This window comes from Physeter macrocephalus, chromosome 20 (assembly GCF_002837175.3).
Source record: "Physeter macrocephalus isolate SW-GA chromosome 20, ASM283717v5, whole genome shotgun sequence".
NCBI lineage: Eukaryota > Metazoa > Chordata > Mammalia > Artiodactyla > Physeteridae > Physeter > Physeter macrocephalus.
In genome coordinates this window covers 28,478,012-28,504,440 of record NC_041233.1, presented here as the reverse complement: position 1 = coordinate 28,504,440, position 26,429 = coordinate 28,478,012, and the positions used below count along the sequence as shown (strand labels likewise).

The following is a 26,429-nucleotide window of genomic DNA, read 5'->3' as shown; positions in this document are numbered from 1 at the left end:
CGCCGCGGCCCGTGAGCCATGGCCGCTGAGCCTGCGCGTCCGGAGCCTGTGCTCCGCAACGGGAGAGGCCACAGCAGTGAGAGGCCCGTGTACCGCTTAAAAAAAAAAAAAAAAAAAAAAAAAAAGCGTACACCAGAAATGAACAGACATGCTTTTGATGATGCTTCCTGCTGTTTCATTGCTATTAGTAAATTACCAGATACCACCAGATCAAAGAGGTAAACATCATTGCATGAATATTGCAAAAAGTCTGTGGATCTCTTGGGGACCCACCAGACCTAATTTTGAGAATGACTAATTTAATCAGTTTGCAGAGTTTAATACACATACTTGGACAAGGGTTCTGAATCCTTCTGTCCTCGGGAGGAAGGAAAAGCAGAGGGTGGCACTGGCTGTCTGGGCTAACAAGAAAGCGCAGGAGGATCCAGGGCTGCCCCTGAGAGCTGAGATCCGACGGCCAGAGCCCAGCCCAGAGCCCAGCGCAGGGAAGGGCTGATATCCTGCCCGAGACAAGCTTATCTGGCAGTGCATGGAGCCTCTGGTGAGTATGAGGGTCATTGTGTTCCGAATCGTCTGTGGTCAGCTTACCAGATAGGCTGGCGTCTGGTGGAGAATATCTGTAGAATTGTCCAGAGACCAGAAGTCTCAGGACAAGAGGATAATCTTCTCCATATGTCTTTGTAGTCGTGAGCTAATTATGGCATTTTGGTAATTTCAACCCCTGGTAAGGGTCATCTTTTTGGTGCCGTTTGACCTTTAGTCCCCTCAGAATTGACTGATGATATTGAGATGAGAATTTCTTGTCACTGATAAAGCTCTTAAAAGATTTACAATACTCTAAAAATATCACAGTAATAAGCATAATAATATCTCTAGATTTTTGCAGCCTTTGAATAAAGTCCCCCCCACCTCTGCGAAGCATCATCCTAGTAGTTTTCAAACTCTCTTGGTGTCGATGTCCTTCAGAATCTTTGTTCAAATGAAACCCTAGCTAGGACCCAATGTATAGTGCAGATAAAAGTGGAGCGTGGCGAAGGGAGAGAAAGGGTAGAGCCCCGCTCACTGAACCTCTACACGCCCCCCCCCCCCCCCCCGCCGCAGACCCTCCCCGAGCCTTTGAGTCAGCCCATGTCCCCAACGAATGATCCAGAGCATCGCCCAGTAAGTGCTCGTGGTCAGCCGGGTGCGTGTTCTGTCCTCCTGTTATCGCAGTGATGTGGTGCCCCTGGAATTAGGGAAGCGGCTGATGAGGAGAGAGTGGCCCGCACACTGGCCCCCTTCAAGGAGGGTATGTTGTGACAGGAATGCAGTGGAAGGGACTCATCCAAGGTCACTGTGGGGTAGGGTCTAGATTCTCCAGAGGCTGTTTTCTAGAGTAGAGCATGTGCTCATAGAACTACGCTCCTTAGGCTCATAGAACTCTTACCTCGTAGGCAAGGTAGAATTTTTGAGCACTGGCCTCCACGTAGCCTGTCTTCAAAGTGGCTGTGTGCTTCACGCCGGGATTCTGTTGCGAAGACCCTCAGGAGATTTTCCAGCCTACCTTGAACTTCATCCAGGCTGCTCCAGTTCCTCTTGCTTTGCAAACTCAGCCGTGGGCACCTGGAAGCCCCTGCTGTTGTCATCCGTTGTACTCGTTTGGCCTCTCACTCTGCCACCAGGAACCAAACAACTGCAGTCATCGTGTTAGCAGGTGCATTTGGCTCTTGCACAAGGATGAATGAACGTTGTCTTCCAAGGACTCTGTCTCTAATGTGTCATGTGCCAGTGCCTCAGTCTTCTTGCCTGTGAAATGGGTATATAAATAATTCTGTGCAAGACTCGCTGGAAGATTAAAGTCTTTAAAAATGTTGATTGTAGGTCCAGAGAGTTGGAATGGCTGGCCTCCATCTTAGAGCCAGTTAACTGCCATGCTCCATAAAATATCATTACTGCTCTTGTTCTGAACCTGAAAAAGAGAAACCAAAACTATGACCTCTTGTCTAAACTTTGTTAATGATTTTCAGATTGACTCTACATGCCAAAGAACTGCTGATCAGTTTCTTACAGGGGAAAGCTGATGATGGGGAGGAAAGGAACTGAGTTTATTTACTGAACTTGGTTTCCCTGCTGACTCACCCAGGGGCTGGGAACAACATCCTGAGTCTCCATATCCACCATAGAGATGAGGCGGGATGTTACCCTTTTGCCCAGCCAATGGGGGATGGGGTAGAATTCCAACGATTGCATTAAGAAAGTGACTTGCAGAGCAAAGGAACTCCTCCTCAAAGGCCAATTCAATCTTAGTAATCTTATGAAAAGCCTTCCCGGTTTAGAATCAGCTCCAAGAAATCTGGCACTGGATTTTAGATTTGCTCAGTGAGAGCAAGAAGGAAGGAGATGCTGCTTTTGTCTGGAATTCCAGGACCTTCCTTTGCAAGGCCAGCAGTGCAGAGATATACCCTAAAGAACAGTGGCTACCTGTTCTTGGAATGGAAGCAATTAATTTGGTCTAATTGTGGCAATTTCTAGGAGTCATTGGGAAATTCAGCAGCTAATGAACGTGCTCCTGTTCTGTCAGATCCCTACTGGAATATTCAGTATTCTCTTTTTCATACTTATCAGCTAAGTGAATTACAGAAATACATTTCAGGAGCCTGCTGGGGGTAAGAGCAGGGATATAAAAACCTCCTTCTTTCCCACCAGACGAGTCCCAACAGTACAGGTAAATGTCACACTTGTGTTAAAAAAGGCCACTGATTCCCAGCAGGCTGTGAGCAGGGCCTCTGCTTCCCAGGACTGTGCCAGGCTCACCTCCTTTTCCTGATACCACCCCTTGTTGGGGCCTCCATGGGTCTTCCATTCGGTGAGGGGCTTGTGGGTGTCCAGGTCTGCAGGCAGACACACTTCTACAGATCTGGATCAGAGGACAAAAGACAGGTTGAAGGACATTGGGCTGTTCATTTTCCCTTCTCTCTCTTTTTGCCTTATGCTTAGTGTTTCCAGCAGCTGAATGGGGGACTGTTCTATATCTACAGTAAATGATCCCGATGTAGTATTTCTCACACCCTATTTCAGAGCATACTGGTGCCCCTCAGATGATGGGAAGGCTGCATAGTCTGTCTCCCTCTTGGTGATTTTCATGCACATTTACCTTAAAGACAGTGCAAGTCCTGTAGTAAAGTGACCTGGACGAGCTTGCCTCTGTTTATCCCAGCAGTTCCCAGGCGGACCAGGAGGCTGGGGTCTCGATGTTGCTGTCCTGGACTACCTCATCATTTGAGTAAAGCTCAGATGCAGCCAGGTAAATAGCAAGCTTGGAAGTTTTCAGCATCTACTTTTGCGCCTTTGAGCAAGTTACCTAACCATCGCATGCCTCCGTTTCTTCATCTGTAAAAGATGATGAAAAGTACCTACTTTATAGCGTTGTCATGAGAATTAAGTGCTTGAGTTAGGCTCTTAGGACAATTCCTGCAGTATAATACGGCCTGTATTTATTAGCTGTTATTATTCATCTCATAAATTATTATTTTCTAAAGGCTTTTAACACTGCTGAGTATTGTTACTGTCTTCTTTTCATGTCACAGAGCGTGGCATAGTATAATAATCCTACCTTGGGTGAAAAGATGGCAAGGCACCATGGTTTTATTTAAGCCTCATGACCGTCTTACAAGGAAATTGCCGTTGTCCTGTTTTATGGCAGAGGAAACAAAGCATACCTGAGCAGTAGAGAGACTGGTCCTAAGTCACGCAACGCATGGAGGATTCGGAGTCAGGCCGGCTGGCTCCCCAGCATCTCTGTAGAGCTGCCTGTCAACCAGCCCTTGATGGGGCCCAGAGACAGGAGGCTGGTGTCAGCTCTCTTAGGAGGCACCCTCCCAGTGGGTCCTCCTCATATGGCAAGGGAGCCCTCAGTTCAGATTCAAATTCCACCCCTCCCTAGCTGTTTGCCCTTGTGCACGTTGCTTGACTTCTCTGGTCTTCAGTCTCCTCTGCTGTAAAATAGAGAAGGTAATATCCACGTCTTATGTGCACAGTGAGGCTAATGTGCACATGCTGTGGAAGGGTCACGTACTACAGGCCCAGCGTGTCATTAGTGCTCAGTAAGTCTCAGCTCACAGTGATGCTCTGCATTGGCTTTGCACCAGGCTGCTTTACATGCATGATCTCGTGTAATCCTTTTGACACCACTGCGAGATCTGTACTCTTCATTTTTCAGGTGGGGAAACTGAGGCTCTTTGCGATTAAGTGACTTGCTCAAGGTCCTAAGGCCGCAGATTATGAAGTTGAGGTTGAAACACCAGCAGCCTTACTCTGTGGAAACCACTTTCCCCATTCATCTTCTTCAGAGCCATGTGCTGGGATGCTTACAGGGCTGGTGTGTGGCCGTGTTCCTTGGTCAGCAGTGCAGACTGGCAGTGGACACTTAAATCATGTCTGTGTAGGACAGTGCTGTCACTTGGGGTTGCAGTGTTCCTGGGCCAGGAGAATAAGGCGGAAGTCTGATGCTGTTTCCCTAGGAAGGGTGTATCAACTCTGGTCTTGGGTCCAGCAGTTCCGTCAGAGATGGTGGCGCATTCATGTGTGCCTGCTTGGCTGGGTCAGAGTTCTTTGCCACAGTACAGGACCCAGAAACCTCAGTGAACCTATTTACCTATTTAACCGTCCAGGTAACCAGAAGAGACACCTTCCTGCAAGATGAACTGAGGAGGTCCTTAGCCAGTCTTTTAGCTGATTGGGGAAGAGCCCAAGCATTGCAGCACAATGAGAGAGAGAGAGTGTACAAATGCCTAATCTGAATTCTCCAGATAAACTCTAGTTAATGATCTCAAAACCATGGATGCCCTTCAACTTGAGGAGCAAAACAAATGACCCAGAGGTTCAGATGCAAGACAAGAGGAGGGACGGAATGCAAGGGAGAGTCTGAGATTACTAGCATGGCTTTCCTACTCAACTGGCTTTCAGAGTCCAGGGAAAGAACCAAGGTGGGTTATTAAAGGAGAATTGACTTGGATGTGCTGAGCAGTTGCAGTGTTTCTGTTTCCTAGACATGAAAACACACTTGACTTTGCATGACTGGGCTTTAAATTGCTCAGTGAAGCATCACTTGGTGTTGGCCTAAGTCTGTAAAGACCCACAATTTGGGAAGAACTGTTGCTGCAGTATTCTCATGTTTCAGGGATGGTTGTGGAGAATAGCAGGTTCCATCACTCAATGAAAGCACATTTTCTCAGGATATCCCTACTCTGCCTTCTTTGGCTCAGGGTCCTGTAAGCATCCCTGTGGGGAATGGGAGTACATACCCAACGGTGGTCAATACATGAATGTGCCCAAGATTTGGGTCCGGGGGGATGGAGCCAGGTGCAACTGTGTAGCCATGGGGGTGAGGGATGAAGGCAGAGCTGAGGCTGGAAGGGAATGGGGCTGTCTCCCTCATTCATTGATCCAGCCAACATTGACTGAGTACCCACTGTGTGCCAGGTGTTGTTCAAGGCATGGGCATAAAGCTGTGCCATGGGGACAGCAGGAGGGAGGGGAGGGCGTGCTCCAGTGGGAGCTGGAGACCTGTATGATGATGATGCTTCCTTAATAACTCACTTTGGTTCTTCTCTACTCTCAGAGCCAATTTAGCAGGAAAAGCACTTTACTTCTTCCTTCCCTCCCTCCCACCCTAGCATCTAGCATTTGGTATTTATTTTGCCTTTGTCCGTCGGACTGAAGGGTGGACACAGGCATGAAACCCATAACTTAATCTTTTTGGATTCAGTTTCTGAATGGAGTGGCGGGGCAGGGGTGGGGCGTCTTCCAGACCCGCCGTCAGCCACGTCCTTCTCAGGGGAAGCACCTCCCCCTGAATCTTGGGTTTGGTTTTTCTTTCTGAAGGAACTGAGTCCATGATTGCAGATCAGGGCAGCATCACCTGGTAAAGTGGAGCCAGGAGACCTGAGCTGGAGAACTGAGGCACAGTTCTAAGTGTCAGGGAGAGCAGGGTAGGTGTGAGGGTTCAACCGAATCATACATGTAGAGAATTTAGAACCATGCCAGACATGTAGGGGGTCCAGGAAAAGTTGCAAACAAATAACACTGGGAAGGAAATAAGGAAACCCATGGCAGTCATTCATTTAATATTCATACATTCAGTCAAGAATCATTTCTGAAAAACCTAAGTCAAAAGAGCATGGGGAAAAAAAAAACGAGCATGGATTCTGGAGCCAGACTGCCTGGATTCAAATCCTGGCTGTTTTATTTACAGCCTTGAGCTGTAACCTTGAGCAAGTTACTTAATAATTCTCTGTGCCTCAGTTGTTTTCATTTGTAAAATGGGAATAATCAATAATAATAAGTTGAGGTTGTAATAAGGACTAAAGGAGGTTAGGAGTTATGTATGTTTATTAGTATCTATTTGTTCATTTGTTCCATTGCTGTTCATTGGTCTGGTGGTGTGATCTAGCCAGTGGAGACAGGCAAGGTCCCTGCTTTTACCAGTCTTATGTTCCAGTGGAAGAGCCAGATTATCAAAAAAGCAAATAAACTGATAAATAATACATTTTAAGATAGTGATAAGTGCTCTAAGGAAACAAGAGAATCCTGGAAGTGATTGATTAGGGGTGAGGATCAATAATACATAGAGAGGGCGAAGGGAGGGGGAAAGACCCACCCAAAGATCATTCTGTTGAAAAACATGAAATAAGCACGTTTTTGGAATTTATCACATACCCACACACAAAAGAGGAAGGGGGAGAGTACTCCCTGAGCCTCCAAGAGAGGCAAGCAGGATGAGCAGTCCCAAATAAATACAGTTAAATAAAGATTGATTCTGGGGCCAAACAAGCTTCAAGATAATTATTTCTCGCGGTCGTGAATCATTATGGCTCGCAAATGAATTCATCTTTTATGTGTTCAGTTCCAAAGGTCCTTGATAGATGGATTAATCCTCCTTTTCACCTGGCTTCCTTCACCTGATCCCCTCACCTCCTTGAATTGGAATGAAGGGCCATTCATTTGGAAAAATCTGTTAAATCCCAGCTCCTAGACTTTGCACTCTGTCTGCCTTGGGTTCTGCCTCTTAGGGCTTGAGCCCTCACGCATCTCTGCTGTCTCCATCTGTGCCCCCTTTGGGTCTGTGGCTGAGGCAGGAAAGCTCACCAGATGTTCCAGTGGCTCCTGTACCTTTCCCAGCTCCCACAGTTAGGAAGGATGTGGGAACCTAGGAGCTGGGCAAAGCATCACTCCCAGGCTGAGGCAGGGGATGCCCATGTGGTCCAGGGCAAGATGGCAGAGCTTCTGTCAGCTTGGACCCCATCCCCTTGTCTTCATGGGTGGGTGGAGCAGACCCCTATCCCCTTGTCTTCGTGGGTCACTAACTTCCTGGCTTCTCTGGGCCTGAAGGACTTGCTACTCCTTGTATTTTGTAGGCATTCAAAAACCTCTGCCAGCGGGTTGCTCAGCCTTGGATAGGCCTGCTTCTCTTAAAGTTAACTTTTCCCCTCTTACATCAACTTCCACACCTCTTCCTGCCTAATCACTGTATCTGACTTCCCCGCTTTATTTTCTTTCTCGTATTTGCCATTCATATGGTATTGTCTTATTTAAGTGTTGATATATTTTCTGTGTCCTCTCACTAGACTATAATCTTTTGTCTGTTTATACATCACCGTCTTCTCGGTGCCTAGAACAGAGTCTGGTGCAAAGAAGATGCTCAATAAGAATGTGAATGAATAACAAAAAAGCAGCAGACTCACAGATAACAGAGAACAAACGAGTGGATCCTCGGGGTGGGAGCAAGAAGGGGGCAGGGGCAAGACAGGGATAGCGGGAGAAAGGGTTATTATGTGATGATATGCAATCCTGTGTGCAAAACTTCTGAAAATTGTAAAGCACTGTAGCATTTAAGAATCTTTAATTTGATTTTTTTAAAAAGTGGAGGGCTTCCCTGGTGGCGCAGTGGTTGAGAGTCCGCCTGCCGATGCAGGGGACACGGGTTCGTGCCCCGGTCCGGGAGGGTCCCCCGTGCCGCGGAGCGGCTGGGCCCGTGAGCCATGGCCGCTGAGCCTGCGCGTCCGGAGCCTGTGCTCCGCAACGGGAGAGGCCACGGCAGTGAGAGGCCCGCGTACCGCAAAAAAAAAAAAAAAAAAAAAAAAAGTGGAAAAAAAATATGTGAATGAATGAATGCCAGTTGCCAGGGAGGCACCTCCCCTCCTACCTGCCACTTCTCCCGTCCCCCTTCCCCTTCTTCAGGGCTCGGCTGTGTTGACTTATTAGGCAGTAGAATGTATGGTCAGGACGATGCACTTCAGAGCCAGGCTGCTGGGGCTTCAATACAACGTGCCGGCTTTATGACCTTGGCCAAGTTCATCTGTGCCTCGATTTCCTCATTTATAAAATCCGAGAGGAGCAGTACCTAATGCCTAGGATTGTTTTTCAGATTAAGTGAGTTAATACATGTAAACAGCTCAGAAAAGTGCCTCACTCATAGTAAGGTGCCCGTCAGTATTATCGTTGCCAATGGTCGGGGGAAGAGAGGGGCCTGTCCCCTTGGCAGCCCTATCAGTAACCTAGAGGCCTGGCCTCACTGCTCACCTGGGAGCCCTTGGGGTCCGTTCAGCAAGAAGATACAGCCACACTGAACCCTGGTCCTTAGACCCCATCCAACCTAGGGAAGTGGTCCCTGAGAAAAGTGGTGACCTGGATGAGGGCAGAAGGTCCTTTTCTCAAGGTTAAAGCTCTCCACGGCACGGGGAGGCCCCATCCTCAACGCGCCGTCCTTTTCCCTGTCCTTCAGCAATATTTCCATAACGTTACCAAAAAGTGAGGTATGCTGGCCAGATGAGTGACACTTTCCAGTGATGGGGCTTTGCTCTGCTCCTCTGGGCACGGAGAACTTGTTCAATTACGTACCACCCCTGCGATGGGCCAAATCACAGGCACACACATTAGCTTCTGCTTATACCCTTGCTGAGTCTCTCTTGACAGGAAGGAAATGAGTTTACCTCGTGCCACCTCTGTAGTTTGCAAGCAGCCTTGGCTTCTGTGATAATAGCACCTTTTGCATTTTGTGAGACCCAGCAGGAAATGTTCACTTGGTGACCAGCCCTTCGTGGTCTGCGTGTTCAAGCCTGGAGGTGGCTCGAGCTGATAATCAATGAGTTTGTGCACGAAAGGCATTTGGAACAAACTCTGCCAGCACAGAGTAAGTGCATAGGGAGGTTAGCCGTTGTTCGTTATTATGGGTGAGTTGCGTCCCTCACCAAAGGGGGAAGTTGGGGTGCTGCGGAGGCCTAGAGAAGCAGGCAGGGAGAGCGGTCTCTGCGGGCTGGGCTACTTTATGTACAGTAAGCTTCTTGAGAGAAGGAATTCTCCCTACCATACGGTTCTGAGTTCTGCTTAGGAATCCCCCAGCAGGCCAGAAAGGGAGATGGGAGTGAAGTCTGTGGATGCTGTGGTTCCTTCCAGAGCTCTCAGGCTGAGCTGATAAATCGAGCCTCGAAGGGAGTGTGATTCCTGGTGAAGGGCAGCAGCGCTCCTCTCTCACCAGCCCATGCCCTCTCCACTAAAAGCCCTGACCCTTCAGCAACCTGTCCGGCAGGAAGCCACACCTCCTCGCCCACCTTCTCACAGCACTTAGGAGCACAAGGGCTCTGGGGGACTTCCATCCAAAGAACTATGCCTGAGAGCCCGGGAGGGGCTTTCCCTTGACCTGGAAGAGGACAGGATTCCATCAGCATATCTTTTGGGAAATTAGCAAACCAACATTTCCCCAACCGTTTCCTTGGAGTTGTTTGCTGTTTGATTTTTTTTTTTTTTTTTTTTTGCTGTACACGGGCCTCTCAGTGCTGTGGCCTCTCCCGCTGCGGAACACAGGCTCCAGATGCGCAGGCCCAGGGGCCCAGCCGCTCCGCGGCACGTGGGATCCTCCCGGACGGGGGCACGAACCCGTGTCCCCTGCATCGGCAGGCAGACTCCCAACCACTGCACCACCTGGGAAGCCCTGCTGTTTGGTTTTTAAAGTGGATACATTTCCTGTCTCCAGTGAATTCCTGGGGGCAGCGTCAGCTTGTCCCTGTGTGGATGGGGCCATGAGGTCCTGGAAAGCACTAGCAGTTTGGTCTGATCTAGGTTCAGAGGCTGAGCAGAGGCTGGGCACTACCTCTGATCTCTTTCCTGCCCTTCGCAGCTGCCCTGGCTAGGCGTCCTGGGACACAAGGCACATCTGGAAGCTCCACTCTTGAGGGAGGGCACGATGGCCTCCTGGAGGTTTGGGGCCCAAGGTCCATGGGTTCCACTCATCCCCTGCCCCCAGGCCCACAGCCTCAGCCAAACCAAGTAGTTGTAGCAAGAGACTGGGTCTGGCCTCTGTGGGGACCTGATGCTCTGCTTGCAAGGAATGAGATCTTCAGAAATTGGGAAAACCAGGCAAACTGCCATGTCCTTCCACTGTGAAAACAAATGGGAGTGGGGGACGAGCGAGGGGAACAGTCAGAAACAGAGACACCTGCAGAGAGATGGAGGAGGGGAGAACTAGAGAGACAGTAGGCAACGAGGAAACTTCTTGGAAAAAGAGACAGTGAGACAGACAGACTCACAGGAAGGAAGGTAGTAAATGGTCACGTTAGCCATGAAGTACAAACCGAATTAGGTACCAGGCACCGAGATGAGCTTTGCATATTATATCTCGTTAATCTTCACAACAGTACTATTAGGGTCTAAGTGCCATTCTCATTCTCTTTTTTATAGTGAAAACAATGGACATTCAGAAAGGTCAGGTATCTTATTTAAGGTCACACAGCATTTGGTGGCGATTCAGGACTAGAACCTGGGTCCACTTGACTGCAAAACCCATATGCTTATCCCGCTGCAGAGATGCCATGACCTTGGGAGTGTGGCCAATGTGGCAGAGCACCTCTGAGCCCTGTTGCATGCCCAGACAGTGAGAGACATTTGGCACTCTTGTTTGTAGTAGAGATGTACTTGTAAAGAGACTGCAGAGAAAGCAGATGGGGGAGAGTATTATGCATCTCACCTTTGACCCCTGTGTTACTTAGGATGCTTTGGGGGACCAACAGAGAGAAGCGTTTTTCTGCACAAAAAGAAGTCTAGACGTAGGTAGCTGCTGCTGCCAGTTCAGCTGCTATATCATGTCAAGGCTGACCTCTCTAGGATGTCAAGATTCTCTGGCTTTTCCCTCATGGTCACAAGATGAATGGGTGGCATCAGACTTCGTGTGTATTTTAGGAAGAAGAAGGGGAAGGGCAGCATCAGGTTAAGTCGTTCCCTCCTCCTTGTTATCAGCCTTCTTCCCATGCAGAGTGTATGACATGGCCATCCATAGCTGCAGAAGAGGTGATTAGGCAGGCTTTAAGCCTCTAGGACAGGCAGGACTCCACCTTGGGTGAGCCCAGCTACAGTGTCTGACATATTCCAACCAACCAATGAAGCCCACACCCACGGGTAGCCCTCCCCCACACCTCTCTGCCCCGGGGAGCAGGGGGTGGCTCCTTTAGCTCCCAGGGAAGTTGCAGGCGAGCCTGGACTTGTGGCCTCAGCTGGGTAGAGGCAGGGGCAGGAGTCGGGGAGGCAGGGGCACTCAGCTCCTTCCAGCCCTGCTGCTGCTGGAGGTGGGGATGAGCCCCCACCCTGTCTGTCGTGTCTGGAAAACCAGGACTGGAGTCTCTCAGCTCTCCACTGCCTGCTTTCTCGGCAGCCAGCTGCGCGGCTCACGTCCCACGAGAGGCAGCAGATTAGATCAGTGAAGGAGTGAAAAAGCTGGGAAGGGAGCGGAGGAGGAATGAATGTGGATTTGACAGAAGTTTCGAAAATATCATATTATTGATTTGGAAGAGACACGGGAGAGGAAATGTAAGAGACGGGTGGTGAGAGGCTTGCTTGAGCTGGGCGTGAGAGAGGCTGCCTGTTTTTTGCTTGGAGGTAGCATCCGACCAGCGTTTCTCAACCAGTTTTTCATTGCTGCCTGCCTAGGGAGCCTTGTTGTACATTTTTTTCCCCTAATCATCATCCCCACCCTCCCCCGATGAAATTTTATTAATTAATTTTATTTATTTATTTTTGGCTGCATTGGGTCTTCGTTGCTGCGCGCGGGCTTTCTCTAGTTGCGGAGAGCGGGGGCTACTCTTCATTGCGGTGCGCAGGCTTCTCATTGCGGTGGCTTCTCCTGTTGTGGAGCATGGGCTCTAGGCTCGCGGGCTTCAGTAGTTGTGGCACGCAGGCTCAGTAGTTGTGGCATGCGGGCTCTAGAGCGCAGGCTCAGTAGTTGTGGCGCACAGGCTTAGTTGCTCCGCGGCATGTGGGATTTTCCCGGACCGGGGCTTGAACCTATGTCCCCTGCATTGGCAGGCAGATTCCTAACCACTGCGCCACCAGGGAAGCCCCCGATGACATTTTAACATCATAGACACGCAGTTTATCTGTTTACATACTGTATGTATATCTGAGCTTATACCCAAGAGGAGTGAGGTGCTCCCCGCCCCCGCCGCCCCCACACCCGTTTTTGCCCCCTTGGAGGAGATAGGCCCCATTGAGAATATGTGCACTAGACACATCTCTGGGGGGCACATATGGGTTTCCTTGGGGAGGGGATGAGCTGGCCCCACCCTCTATGCTCGGACCTCCTTGTGCAGAGGGGAGTGGGGAGGAATCTCCCATTTCTTGAGCAGCTGTTATGTGCCAGGCATCAAGACAGGTACTTTAGAGACATGATCTCACCCGATGGGTCAGAGTTGTGACCCCATTTCACAAATGAAGGCATCAGGGTTCAGAGGTGCACCCCTCCGTTGAAGAGACCAGACTTGCCCAGATGAGCGAGGTGACACTCTTCCTGTGACAGGGTATGGCTGAGTGTGAGATGGGTTCAGAGCTGGTGAGGTAAGGGAACAGAATGGGCTGGAGTCGGTGCTGGCGCTTTCTGGAGGAGGTGGATGGGAACAGGCTTTGAAGACCCAGAAATGAGAAGGGGAGGCAGGCCAGGCAGTGGGCACAGCAGGGAGGTAGGAGGCTGGGTGGGACCCTGGCTGAAGCTGAGGCTTCTCACTAGGGAGCTGAGGGAGCCCAGGGTGGAGCCATCCCAGGCAACAAGCGGAAGCCCCTGGGAGGCCTGTTTATTCTACGGGGTCTGGTTGGAACGTGGTCTTGAGCCAGGAATGCAGACCCGTTGCTGAGCGCGGTTGGCAGGAGGCATGAGGACATTTTCTTCATGGGTTAGGGCAGGAGATGCAGACATAAAAGGCAGGAATCTGGGGTTCCTAACTCAGAAGATTTTGGAATTTGGGTGGTCTTTTCAGAATGTCCCGGTAGGGGAAATCTGTGAAAGAAAGTAGCAGAGTCTGTGACTGAAAAAGACTAGAATCTTGTTTGCTTGTTTTCCAAAGACCCTCCGGCTCACTCACCTTTTCCCTTACAGGGTGAGGTACCTCTGCAGCACACAGGTAGTTACATGGGCTCTTTGGGATGTGGTGATCAATGAGAATGGGCTCCTGTAGCAAACAACCCCCAAATCTCAGTAGGGCGGGGCCATAAAAGTGTGTTTCCCACTCGTGCTCTTGCCCTCTATGCTTTATACTGGACAGGCTTCCGGAGCCTGTGTTGTCTTTCCCCAGAGCCTTATTTTCACACGTGCTCCCACTGGTGCTTTGGTGGGGGGAAGAGAGCGCGGGAAGAATTGTGCACAGCTCTGGACGTTTCTGCCAAGATGTGACTCCTGCCACTTCTGTTGACATTTCATGGGCCCTCGTAGGTTTCCTGGCTTAGCCTAACTTCAAAGGGGGGCAGGGAAACGTAATCCTGCATGTGCCCGTATGTGAAGAGCAGGAGATATTTGTGAACAGCACGAAGGATGACCTCAGTGGTAATAATGAAGGATGAAGATATTAAACTGATTTTTCAGGATCGAGGAGAAATCCTTTTTCCCTCTGTTTCCTCTGTGTAGCGCTCTGATTCCCTCTCCATTAATGCTCGTATGTGCTGTTTGGTAAATATTTATTTGTTGCCCCAAGTAAAGTTAAAACATCTAAGAGCAAGGAATGTGTTGAATGAGAGGCCTACAAATACTTATTGAGGACCCACACACTGTGTACCACACATAGTGCTGGTAGAGAGAACAAAATCCCAGTTGCTCAGGGTGGTGCGTCTCATGAAGGTGACAGATGAGTTGCCTTTGGCTTCCAGGACACCCTGGGCATGCCTGTGTCCTAGCACTAGTCCAACCGCTTGTTGACTGACTCTCTAAGTTAGAAATGGGAAGTGGGGTGGCGGAAGCTTCCAGAAGAAATAGCCCGTGAACCAGTGGCAAGCACAGCCCCACACGTGGCAGGTATGTGATGCATTCTTTGCCTTCACAGTACTTTGCTTTTGTGATGGCTCATTCATCCTCTTATTCTGCCTGTTCCTTTAGGTAAGGCGGATCCTATTTGTGTTAGTGAACAGGTGGCTAAGCAGTCTCAGAGTTGGCCCATCAACCTGGTCGGCTTAGTTCCTTAAAGATGGGAGCTCATCTCTCTGGCTCTGTCAGCTGAGCTGTACCTGTCAAGTTCAGGCTTCCCATCACTCAGCTCCCAACGCTATCCATCAAATGTTCTCAAATTGGTGGAGCTTAAAAATGACAGCCATTTGAAATTGAGTAGAATTCAGTATTATTAAAATAGCATTCTAAATTTTAATCTTGTGCACTGACTCTTTAATAGCTTCTACTTTCGCTAAAAATTATGAGCCATGCTCACAGACATTCAATCTAAATACTGTCAGGCAAGACTGATTTCTCTTCCAGTATCACCAGATTCTTCCTTTCTCCCTCTCTCACTCTCCCTCCCCGCTTTCTTCATCCCTTTTTTTTTAATTTTAAAGTACTGAGTTAATTTTTCACTGCTTGGTGATTTGACAGGGTAAGAACTATAAGAAAGAGAGCATATCTTTATTTACAGCCCCTTTATTCTTTATCTTCTGGTCGTTGGCCTTCCTTCCAGTCTGTCTGTTGACAGGGGAAGGCAGTCTCCCCTGTGGAAGCCAGATAATGATTATTTTCTTCTGGGGCTTCTTTTCTCATTGTCATGATACCAAACAAGTTTAGCAATTGGTACTGGTGCCCTCCCCACACATGCTCTTTCAATATTCAGTCTCTTTGTACTTGCAAAAGTCTCCCAGGAAACACTGGCCCTTTATGAAGGATGCCTCTCCCTTCCTGATGCATCCACTACTATTCTTCTTTCCCACCACCCCCTCCACCCCGCCCCCAACCGCTTCCTGCCTGGTTATCTTTGTCCTCTCATTCCCATCCCAGTTTCTCACCTTGAACCAAGATTGGGGTGGGAGCCATGGGGGGTGGGATCGATAATGAGGGACGGACAAGGGTGATGGTGATAAAGATGAAAATGATATAATAAAGCTCAAACGTTATGTTGGGGCCATAATGCAAAGGTTTGAAAAACCATGCAAGATGAAACGGTTACATTTCTTAGAATAATGCTCCTCAAGTACATCTTAATTGCTAGATTAATTTACACATACAAAGATCCAGGCTATATGGAGCAGAAATATCTTCAGTCATTTCTATTTAGAGATGGAGCCATTTTTTAAAAGTCTTATGATTGAAGCTCTCCCAAAATGTTTCGTGAACTCTTGCTATGGGCCAGTACAGGTAATGGGGCTATAGCGGTGAACGAATGAGATAAAAATCCCTGCTCTTTGGACCTTACACAGTGTGTGAAAATAAACACATTTCCAAGTAAAATGTGTGTAGGTCAGGTGGCATAATAAACAGCCCGGAGAAAAAGAAAACCAGGCAAATGAGAGGAGGTGCAGTGGGGTCAGGTGGGTGACCTGCAAATCTTCCATGGGGCATCATCGAGTAAATAACAAGTGATCAATATCTGAAGAAGGTGAGCAAGTCTCTTGGGGCTCACTTTATCATCTTGTTTCAGTAATTCACCTAACATCATGTGTCTTTTATTCATTTATTCATTCAAGAGATACATGTGTTGAAACCCTTTTATATGCTTCCGGCAATTGTGAGCTGAGAAGTGGGTTCTACCTCTCAAGGAGCTCATAGCTTAGTCTCAGAAGCATGAAAAATGTGCCAGTTACACATCACACTCACATCCTCTTTAAAGCAGATTCTTGATTAGGCAACACTTCAGCAGCTGCAGAGTGACTTTATAGTATTCTCAGGTAACACAAGTGCTTCTCCTCAGAAATATCCTCTAATGCAGGATGTACTGGAGCTGTTGCCTGGGGAGATTCCTCTCAAGAAGGCTGGGTCCTGCAAGCAAATGTTGTGAGGCTCTCGTTATCATTTTGAGCCCAAAATGAGTTGAGGGCTAAAAATGGCGCAATTTCATTGCAGTGTGGTAGTTGGAATTTATGCACAAAGTTTATTTTTGAACTGTAAGCATAGGACTGGTTTGAAGTGATGTGGTTTGAAAGATCTGTGGACCATTTGCCAGGCTATTCTTGGTACAAGTTGTGTCTCATCCCTTTAGTCCATTAAGAGGGGCACCAACAGACCCTCTGTCCAGGGCAGTCTAAGGTATTAAGACTCACATTCTCCTTATTACACCTGTGCCTTTACTCTTTTACCTTCTGGAATTGGCTGGTAGAATCAATACCCACCTTGACCATGTGAAGCCATCCTGGAGCTCCAGGCAGGAAACAGAATGAAAATACTATGTTTACTTTACTCATAGCTGAGGAGTCTGCATTCTCTTTGTAAGGGCCCCACTTGGTCAAAGAGTGAAGAATTGTTTTCTGTGTTCACTTCATCTTCGAAACTAGAAAAGCTGTCTTTAGCTAGGTTAAGGCAGAGACTCATCGCTAGATGAATCCAGTATCTCTCTGAGTTTGTCTGAAATTTGGAAGCTAAGACAAGGCTAAATGACTCTCTTCTGAGAGCCACGTGCTTGTGGTTTCTGTTTGTCTCCTTTCAGTCTCTAACCTGTCTTTTCCAGCCTCCTCGCTGCCATCCCACAGATATGTTCCTAGTTCCCTGTTACTCCCAAACTCTCCTGGCTCTGCCTGGTGACCCCACACATCCCCAGTGTTCCATATCGGGTGCTCTGGGGAGGGAAGCAGATGGCGGGGCTGTCTATTCTGCCACCCCGGGAGGCAGGTGGAGGGGCAGCTAGAGTTACAGCAGCAGGTGGGGAGGTGGGGTTTAAGGGCTGAGCCTGAAGGAGATAACAAATCATCCACGAGCCTGGGGCAGAACAGCTCACCTGGAACCAGCCCTGCTGGCGGAAGGTGGCAGCAGCTGGGGGCTGCTTCAGCTCCTGAGCAAGCAAAGAACAACATTGGGTGGGTGACTGGGAGTTGCTGTGTTTATGGATTACCACTTGTTGCTCACCACCTCATGTCTTTGCAGTGGCTGCACTGAAGTCCCCAAGCTCTCTGACAAAGGGGGTTTTTTTTTGCCCACGTGTTTCTTTGATTCAGGGCAACTTCTCATTTCTCCCCTCCCCTCGCCTCCCCTGGCCAACTCCTGTGCCCCCTTTAGGTTTCAGCTTTGAGCTAAGTGCCCAGAGTTCAAGCAGAGTGCCCCTTTCTCTGTGCTTCCACAGCTCCAAGCTCTTGGCCAATTACACTACTTCTGAATTTGCCTCTGTAATCCTTTCCCCACACTGGGTGGTGACTTCCTTGGGGACTGGGACTGTGTCTTGTCCCTCTTTGTATTTCCAGGGCCCCGAAAAGTATATCTGGGGCTGTGAATATTTGTAGCCTTGAGTAAATCCCATCTATGTTCACGATATCATTTAATTAATTACAGACTTCTTTTGATTATCCACTAAATGAAAGGACATGGCAGCCTGGAAAAGCCAAAAGAGCAGATAATCCAGAATTTATTTCTTTAAGGCTTTGCAGCCTTCCATAGGGCAGTCTGGGGGGAGGGGACAGATATCTGTCTTCTTGATCATTGCCATATTTATTAAATAAAAATTAGAATATCGGTGGTGTTTAAATATCAATAATTATAAAATGCCTTTCACTGCCTCTGTCTTCAGCATCATTTCATCCTTATTGGTTCCAGTCAAGACGGAGAAGATTGTTTTTGGAAATGGATATGTTTCATTGACCCACTGTTGCCATGATGCCATATAACATAAAGCACATTTTATAAACTGAACATAAGGATGATCAGGATTATCTAAATTATTAGTTATTATATTCTTCATGCTCAGATCTGCTGCCAGTCAGTGTTAGGAGCCTGGGAGTATGCCAGGTGGGGTGAGCCAGGCCAGTATGGGATTTAAAAGTTTTCCAGGTAAGTCACATGTGATCACTGAGCTCTTTGCTGTTCAAGCAGGTGCCTGGCAGGTACATCAGGGAGGATGGAGGGGGAGGGGACAGTAGGACACCAGCACTTGTTTGAAGCCAGTCTATGTTACTGCCTCCTTTAGTCTAGATTCCATGTGGCTATGAACACTGGGAAGAGAACTGAGCTAGACTGATAGTGACAGTAATGACACCAGTGTCATCTTGTTTAGCTCCATCTCTGTGCCACGTTAGTGTTCACCCTTCAGCATTCTGAAGGTACTGTTTCCATTTTACAGATGAGAAAAAACTGAGTCCTCATAACTGAAGTCACCTTTCCTACATCATGCAGCTAGTAAGAGGTAGAACTGGGATTCAGAGTTCTCCCCAGCTACTTTCCCACGCTTTTCTCACTAAACCTTGTTGCCTGAAGAGCCAGCCTGGGCTGTCTTGAATTTGCTGTTCACTGGTAGCTGTGTGACTTGTAGAAAGTCACATCACTCTCTGGACCTCAGCTACCTTTTCTGTATAATGCGGATGACACTAATTGTCTGCTTTGGAGGGATGTTGAGAAGATTGAAGGAAGTAAGGTGCATGGCAGTGTTAAGGAAAGTGTTGTGGGTTCAGGATCAGATGGGATCATTCTCATTGCTTGTCTTCCATACTGACTGCTGAACTTCCTGGGTCGTGGGCTGGGGGCACTGAGCATTCTTCACAGGAGCCAAGCTACTGGAGCCTGGGCTTTGGAGGTCTGCACAGCTTGTGTCAGCCTTGCGAGCCTGCTGAGCTCCTCTGGAGGCTGACAGAGTGATGGAGAAGCAAGTGGGGTGTGGTTTCAAGCATGGCTGAGCAAGGGGTGGTGGAGAGTGGCTCTGTTGTGATGGGAACTGAGGGCGCTTAAGCTCTCCATGGCTTTTAGGGGAATTGTGGCCTTTGTGGTTCTACTGTCTTTCATTTTAAGAAATTACTGAGTTCTTTTTGTGTTGAACTCAGTGGGTGGGTGAGTAAACAAACTTTCCCATCTCTTATCTGTCTCCATCATTTGCTCAGGAGGGGGATAGAGGAAGCTGATAATAGGAGCAGGAGAAGGAAGGACATCCATGCAAACCAAGATGCAGAAGGGAAAAAGAAGCTTTCATCTTTGTTAAGTGTGACTTGGAACAATAATAACAATGAACACCATTATAATATTAATAATAATATTTATACTTGCTGTGTTCTTACAATGATGGATGTACTTCGTAAGCAATTCAGGTGTATTACTTATTTAATTTTTAAAGAACCTTATGAACTGAGTACTATTTTCTGATCACTTTTATAGATGAATGAAATGAGACATGGAGAGGTGAAAGAAATTGCCCCAAAGTGCCTCCTCTTAGGTGAGGAGTTAGCCTCACTCTTAATAAATATTCTCTGCCATCGCTTTGCAGTAGGTAAATTAGAGAATAGAAGAATTAACTCATTTCAGGATAGGAGATTCATGTTGCTCAATTTCTTATTATCCAGGCCAACAGAGGGGAGCCAATGATTCCCCAAGTAATTTATGTTAGCTCTGGTTTGCATTAGGAAGTTCTTTTTGATGATAAGTTTGGAATCAGGAACACAATAGGTGGGGAAGCCCAATTACTGAGCCAAAACACATTTATTCTCAATAATTGCATTATTTGAACATAATTCCAAAGAGTCTCTCTCCCTTTCCGCCTTGGCAATCTCTTCGAAGTCGTGACTTCCTACCAGCCTTTGTCCCCTCGTCTCTTTCAGGACCATGGACAGGGGCCTGGGTGTTGGGTGTGGGCAAACGTTTTAGTTCAGCTATACCCATGTTCTTGGCTCAGTTTCTTTTCCACGGGACGTTTTTCTAAGCCTTACAGGAAGTCACACTAGCATTTTCTGAGTACACACGTGCTGACATCAGAGTGTACAATGCTTTAAACAGTTTCCAAGGATAATCTGCAGAGTGGGTAATGGGCCTTTTTCTGCTTTTTCTGGCTTTATTGGGACTTGATGGGCCTGATCCTTTGCCTTACACTGCGGCCTGCCTGCCTGAGATTTTGGTCCTACAGTGTGGTCGGTTCTAAAATCAAAGAAAGAAATAAGCATGTGCCCATTCTTCAGTATCATGGGTGATGATAATATACATTTATCGAGTGCTTGTTGTAAACGAGGCTATGCCTTGAGTACTCTGCATGTTTTATTTTACTTAATCCCCACAAGCACGACAGTCCTAGGCGATGTGGATATCTATTGCAGTTTTATAGATGAAGAAGACGAGACACAGAGAGACTAAATGATTTCCTTGAGATAACCCAGTTAGGTCGTGAACAGTGGAGTAGAGTCCGTACTCTGATCCTTGGGGTCATCTTGTGTGTACTCCTCTGGGGTCCTCAGAATAGAAGGGCAGGGATAGCCTTTTCTGGGCAGAAATGGAGGAGATGTGGTTGTATTTGATGATAGGACTGATGCTCAGTCCCTTGTTCTGCTAATGATCTGAGCTTGTCCAGACAGGAGGGCAGTGATACTCCAGAAGCCAGGGATGGTAGGGGAAGTTGCCTTAGGAGTCATAAGGTGTGGGCCCAGAAGCAAAGATGGGTGCGCCGTGCGGAAGGGTTAATAAGCACCACCCGTCGGGATCATTTTGCTGCAACATCTGTTGCTGACCCACTGCTGCGAGAGGGAATGTCAACCCTGATACTGCCTGGAGTAACTTTTAAAACCGAAAACATTCGCATGTTGCAGTGAGGACTGGTGTCCTGTTGGTTGGCTGACATAAATCCCAGTTTCTGCTGTTTCCCCACTGGTGTGTTCGCATTTGTGTCAGGCATACTGGGAAGGAATGACCAATATGGATGGAGGGCCAGCTCACTTTGGTGTCAACTAGTCTCGTTAATAACCACAGAACTGCAATATCATTACTAGATGGAACCTCAGATCCTTCTAGAAAACTCATTTTTATACAGCAGAGGAAGCTGAGTCGCAGAGTGGGAAGGCAGGACGAAAAGTCAGTGTTTGACCCGCTAATCCGATGCTCTCTCCATGACTATGCTGTCAAACCTGCAAACAGATTAATATCAATAACAAAATATTATCAGTGGTATTAATATTATCCATAAAGCTTCCACCAAGGGTTAAGCATTGGGCTGCATGCTTTGAAGTTTGTCAAGACAAAGAAAGCAGTGGTCCTTCTGTCAAAGAGGGGATTGAAAATTTGGGGTTTGAGATACTGGGAAAAAAAAAGATATCACCGTTATCATCACCACCATCACCATCAAAGAAACCTATTTTGAGCACTTATTATCTGCCAGGCACTATGCTGTGTGCTTTATTTATACTGTGTCTTAATTTAAATTTCATGGCAAACCTATTATTAACCATGGTTACAGATTGGGTTCGGAGGCGTTAAGTAACTCTTACAAAACCTTCCATTATGAAGCTCCACATGGGAGATGCGGTTAATCAGGTACAATAGATGCTTAGAAAAAACAGAACAGTGAAGAGGCTTCACAGAGAAGGTGAGACTTGCAGGGGACTTGAGCTAAGCTGCAAAGATTGATTAGGATGGTGAAAATGAAGAGGATGGGCAGGACCCTCTAGAGAGTGAGGAGCACCTGAATGGTTTTTGGAGTGAAGAAGGTGGAAGGAAGACCGGAGAACAAGGTGTAGAATGGTCTGAGGAATTAATGAATGACCTTCCAGTTGCTACTGAGCACATTCCCTGTTCCAGGCCTCATGCAAGTGCAAAGGTGGCCCTGGGCATACAGAGGTGAGAGACACAGACCTTGCACTAACGAATGGGGGAGAAGACCCTGAAATAGACAACCGTCATCCTGATGGTAAGGGCTGGACAAGGGGCAAAGTGAAGGGATCGTGTGAGTTCTGCGGCATGGCGTCAACCTGAGTCCTCGATGGCTTGCTAACGGTTTGGGCTTTATATTAAAAGCCAGAGGTAGCCAGGGAAGGATTCTGAGTTCGGGAGTGACCTGGGCAGGTCATCCATTTGGGGAGACAGTGCTGATCCTGTGGAGGATGGCGTGGAGACTGTTGGGGCAGTGCAGGGAGCACAAAGTCCCAACTGGTAACTGGCCGTGAAGGTCATCCTCTCTCCTTGTGTGCCTGTTCCCTGCCTGTGAGCAGGACAGGGAAAACTTCTGTGAGTGCCACTCGCTGGCATGGTCGGCTGCCGGAGCTGCAGCCTGAAGCCCAGAGCTCCCCACAGCCAGATCCAGAGGCCAACAGGGGATATTACTCCACACGAAGGCTGCTTCCCCTCTGCGGCTGAGCTGGGGGTGCGTGCATTTAGTGTGCCAGCCATCGTGCCCTCCTCAAGTCCCAGTGCTGAGGCTGGGCGGCTGCCAAAGGGCGGGCTTCCGGGAGACCAGGCTCACTGGGGGGGGAAGGAGGGGAGGGACGCAGCTGGTGCCAAGAGAAATATTAACCTGACATTTAGCAAAAGAGTGAATCCATTTACCGCGCTGCACCAGTGAGGTGTTTGCCTCCTGAGTCACCTTCTGTTTTCCTATTGTCTTTCCTCCTCAGTGGTCTGACCCAGCTAAGGTCTTGGCAGTTTAAATCAGCATGATAATGAAGGAAAGGCTTCTGGTCGGTTCAAAGTTAATATCTCTCTCTCCTTGTCTCTCTGTCTCTGTCTCTCTGTCTCTCTCTCTCTCTCTCACACACACACACACACACACACACAGGATCACCAGAGCTATAGTGATTTGTTCACACACACAGGATCACCAGAGCTATAGTGATTTGTTCAGAAATCTGCCTCTCCCTGGCTCCTTCTTTGATAACCCTAAATTTGCAGCTCCAGCCCAGACAACTTGGACACTTTGAAGTGCTTCCACTTTGGCCTGGCTTTTCAGCTACTAACGAAACCCATTTCCAGGCAGGATGGAGCATTGATTGAACTCCTGCTGTGTACCTTCAGGAAAACTAAGAACATGACAAAAATTACCTACATAGCCACACAAGGATTTTAGTATTTACAGGGCTTTTGCCCTTTTATCATCTCCCAGTGGCTTGGTGAGATGGGCAGGATGGGTGCCGTTCTCGCTGCAGAAACTAAGACCTGGATACTTACAATGTGCCAGACTCGGTACTGGGTTCTTTCATTGCATTGCATCATTTAATTGTCACCAGGACCCAGTGGGGTGGGTCTAGTTGTCCTATTTAATAGATGAGGAAACTGGAAGAGTTTGAGGATTTTCTCAGCTGGGCAGTCCAGAGCTAGGAAGGATGCCATATCTACCTGTCTCTGAAGCTGCCATCCCACTCCTGCAGGGAGCATGGATCAGTCTGGAGAGTGGGCAGTGTCCTGGGTGCCGTGCTCTCTGGTCCCATCCACTCTGGTAGCCTGCGGTGGTGCGTGGTGAGTCCAGGTGTTAGGAGGAAGAAACATTCCTTTTGCTTCAGTGCCCACCCTGCCCCCAGAATCCCCAGAGAAGATATTGCTTCTTATCCTCTTGTCTTGCGGAAACTGGATCATGGCAAGCATCTGAATATCTACCTCAGGACCAGTCGGAAGCTCATAGAAAGCTCATAGATTGAACTTTTCTTCAATCACTAAGTTGTCACTCTTAGCTTTCCAGAGCTATCTACACATTCATATTACCCCCTCTCACAGCTTAGCAGGTACATGATAAAGCTCTTGCTGCAAAATTATGTTATCAAAAAGTGATGGCCCTGAGCTCAGTTAGGGAGGGTATAAGAAGCAAACCCACACATCCAGAGCAAAGTGCTGTTCTTTTGGACCCATCCTGTGCCTGTGTCCAAATGGGTTCCCAAGTTGGTAGGGTAATGGAAAAGCCAGAGCTTACTATTGACAAAGGCTTTGTTCGTTCGAGTCTCTTCCCACCTCAGACCCATTCTTCCAAGCTCATCAACACCCTGCCAGGGAGTTCCACTTGTCACTAAAGGGAAAATGAAACTCCTGGGAGCTTTGGTTTCCAAATGAGAGGACCAGTTACTTCTGTGAAGTGCCAGTCTGTTCTCAGTATGAACACCAGCCTCAGACCCTTTGCCTTCCATCAGAGGTTGATGGGAGCCCAGTGGTCTGCTAATCTTAGTTTGGTTCAGCCAATTGCTTGGTCCTGGCTATCATTTTAAGACTGAATAAATCAGTCCTACTGCTGGTGGAGAACTTGTATTTTCGTCCAGTGCAATGGCTGCCAAATATGGTTGTTTATTAGGACTATCTAGGGGGTGTTTATTACTATGCAGATTCCTGGGAACTGCTCTCCATTGAGTAAATTAGAATTTCTAGAGTCTGTATGTATTTTTGACATCTCAGTTCTCCTTCCAGTGTTTGGGAACAATGACCTCATTTATCTGTTGGCTCCCAGGCAGAGGAAAATTTGCAGCGAGATATCCTCCCAGTTGCTCACTCCGTCTCTCACCCAGACAACTGTTATTCTCCTTTTGAGGAGCAGGGCTCTCATCAAAAGCTCAAGGTGACTCTCTTCTGGCCCATCTTCTCTTTCCAAAGCACAAGTGGTAGTTGCGTATGGCACTTCCGGGATACTCAGAGGACAAAGACAAGAAACCTTTGGGTTCAAACAAACACACCTGTGCCACATCCCCGGTGAGCTGCCCAGTGTTCTGTATCCCCTTGTTACCTCTGGTGATGATTTCATGATGAACTTGGAGCACAGACTTTAAGGGCTGGAATTCAAGAGTTGCTAAGTAGATAACAACATACCAAAGTGTCCCAAGACTGTAAAGTGCTAACCATTGTGGAGAGACATTTCATGACCACCAGGTAACCATGGATTCTCCCATTCTTCCAAGGCCTCTTGCAGTTGGGTAGACTATGAACAGAAATGACATGTGTCTCTTCCAGCCTGAGTCAGTGAAAAGCCCCTCCCTGCTTCCCCCGTGCTCACTCTTACCCTCTCATGGCGATCGCAGAAGCTGTGTGTTGAGATGGTAGAATCACATGATGAAACCAGCCTGGATTCCTAGTCATCTCTTTTAAAGAAGCTACCTTGGAGAGCCACCAGACCCAAAGTGACTTTGCATGAGTGAGAAATAAATGATGAAAAGTTAAGTTTTTGGAAGTTTCGAGTTTCTTTGTTACTGCAGCATAACCTTACCTATCCTGATTAATGGGCTTCATATCATCTGCAAGCCGACTTCCCTCGTGCATGAAGCTACTAGTTCTCAGTATTTGTAGGTTCCTTCTCCTCCTAAAGAGTGAATGGAACCAGAACTTTCTAGGAACCCTTTCAAGCTGCAATAGTGATTTACTGAAGCAGAAAGAAGATGGTTATTCTGAGCCACAGAAGGAAAAAACAAACTTAGGACTGTTGTCTTCCTCCCAAAAAGGAATTAAAAATACAGGCATATGGACAGGGGCAGAAAAAAACAACACTGTCTGATCTGGTGTGGACGTGTTCTTTGAAAGTATTAATTGTGCACTCGTGATGTTTAAAAATATTAATTTAAATGCACACAGCTTGTAAGTCTCTTCTTATTCTGTCTGCTGGATGACTTGGGACAAAGCTAGCTGAGAATTAATTAATGAGTAACTAGCTATGACCTGTGGGTGACAATATCCTCAGAACTTGGGCTTCTTTGAGCTGCTTTTCTACCTGTGGGAGAAGAGGTTTCCTCTTCAGGGGAATTTTACCGTGTAGCAGAATTACCTAATCTGATCCTTTGTCCTCTGACAAGGGCAAAAGTCGCTTTTTTAGGAATGGATACTCATGTGGTATTCTTGGAGCTGTGTGTAAGAGGCTTACTTGGCATATATGATAGAGTGATGTTTAGTGTAAGGTACTCAAGAAGAGGTCTTTTGTGCATCATAACTTCAGAATGGTCTTCTTTGCATTGTGATCCATCGCAAAGCAAAAGTTTCCACTGTGAGTAATGCATCTCTTTACCTTAAAGATATATCATCCCCAGAAGTGATTTGATTAGATCTAAATGCCTTCCTAGGGAGAGCAAAGTAGTAAGTCATTAACAGCATAAATATGAAATTTCTTTAGAAAAATCCCTAAGAGAATGGACACAGTCAGATCCATTTTTCTCTTCAAATATTTTCTCAGGCCGTTTCTCTTTTCTCCCTCTGGGACCCCTATAATGTAAATGTTAGTGCACTTGATGGTATTGCAGAGGTCTCTTAAACTGTCCTCATTTCATTTTTTTTTTTTTTTTTTGCGGTACGCGGGCCTCTCACCGTTGTGACCTCTCCCGTTGCG

General features: G+C 47.6%; 1 protein-coding gene across 27 annotated transcripts in view; it reads left to right on the top strand.

Moving 5' to 3' along the window:
• The window catches only part of KCNMA1 (potassium calcium-activated channel subfamily M alpha 1), a 761,872-nt gene that overhangs the window by 244,195 nt on the left and 491,248 nt on the right, over window positions 1-26,429 (top strand). Inside the window, exon 1 of one of the 27 annotated variants that reach the window (XM_055080880.1) lies at window positions 2,653-3,283. The exons of the other annotated variants lie outside the window; for them this stretch is intronic. The gene's annotated coding sequence lies outside the window, so the exon portion shown is untranslated. Of the gene's footprint in view, window positions 1-2,652; window positions 3,284-26,429 lie in introns of those variants that run through there. 27 annotated transcript variants of the gene reach the window in all.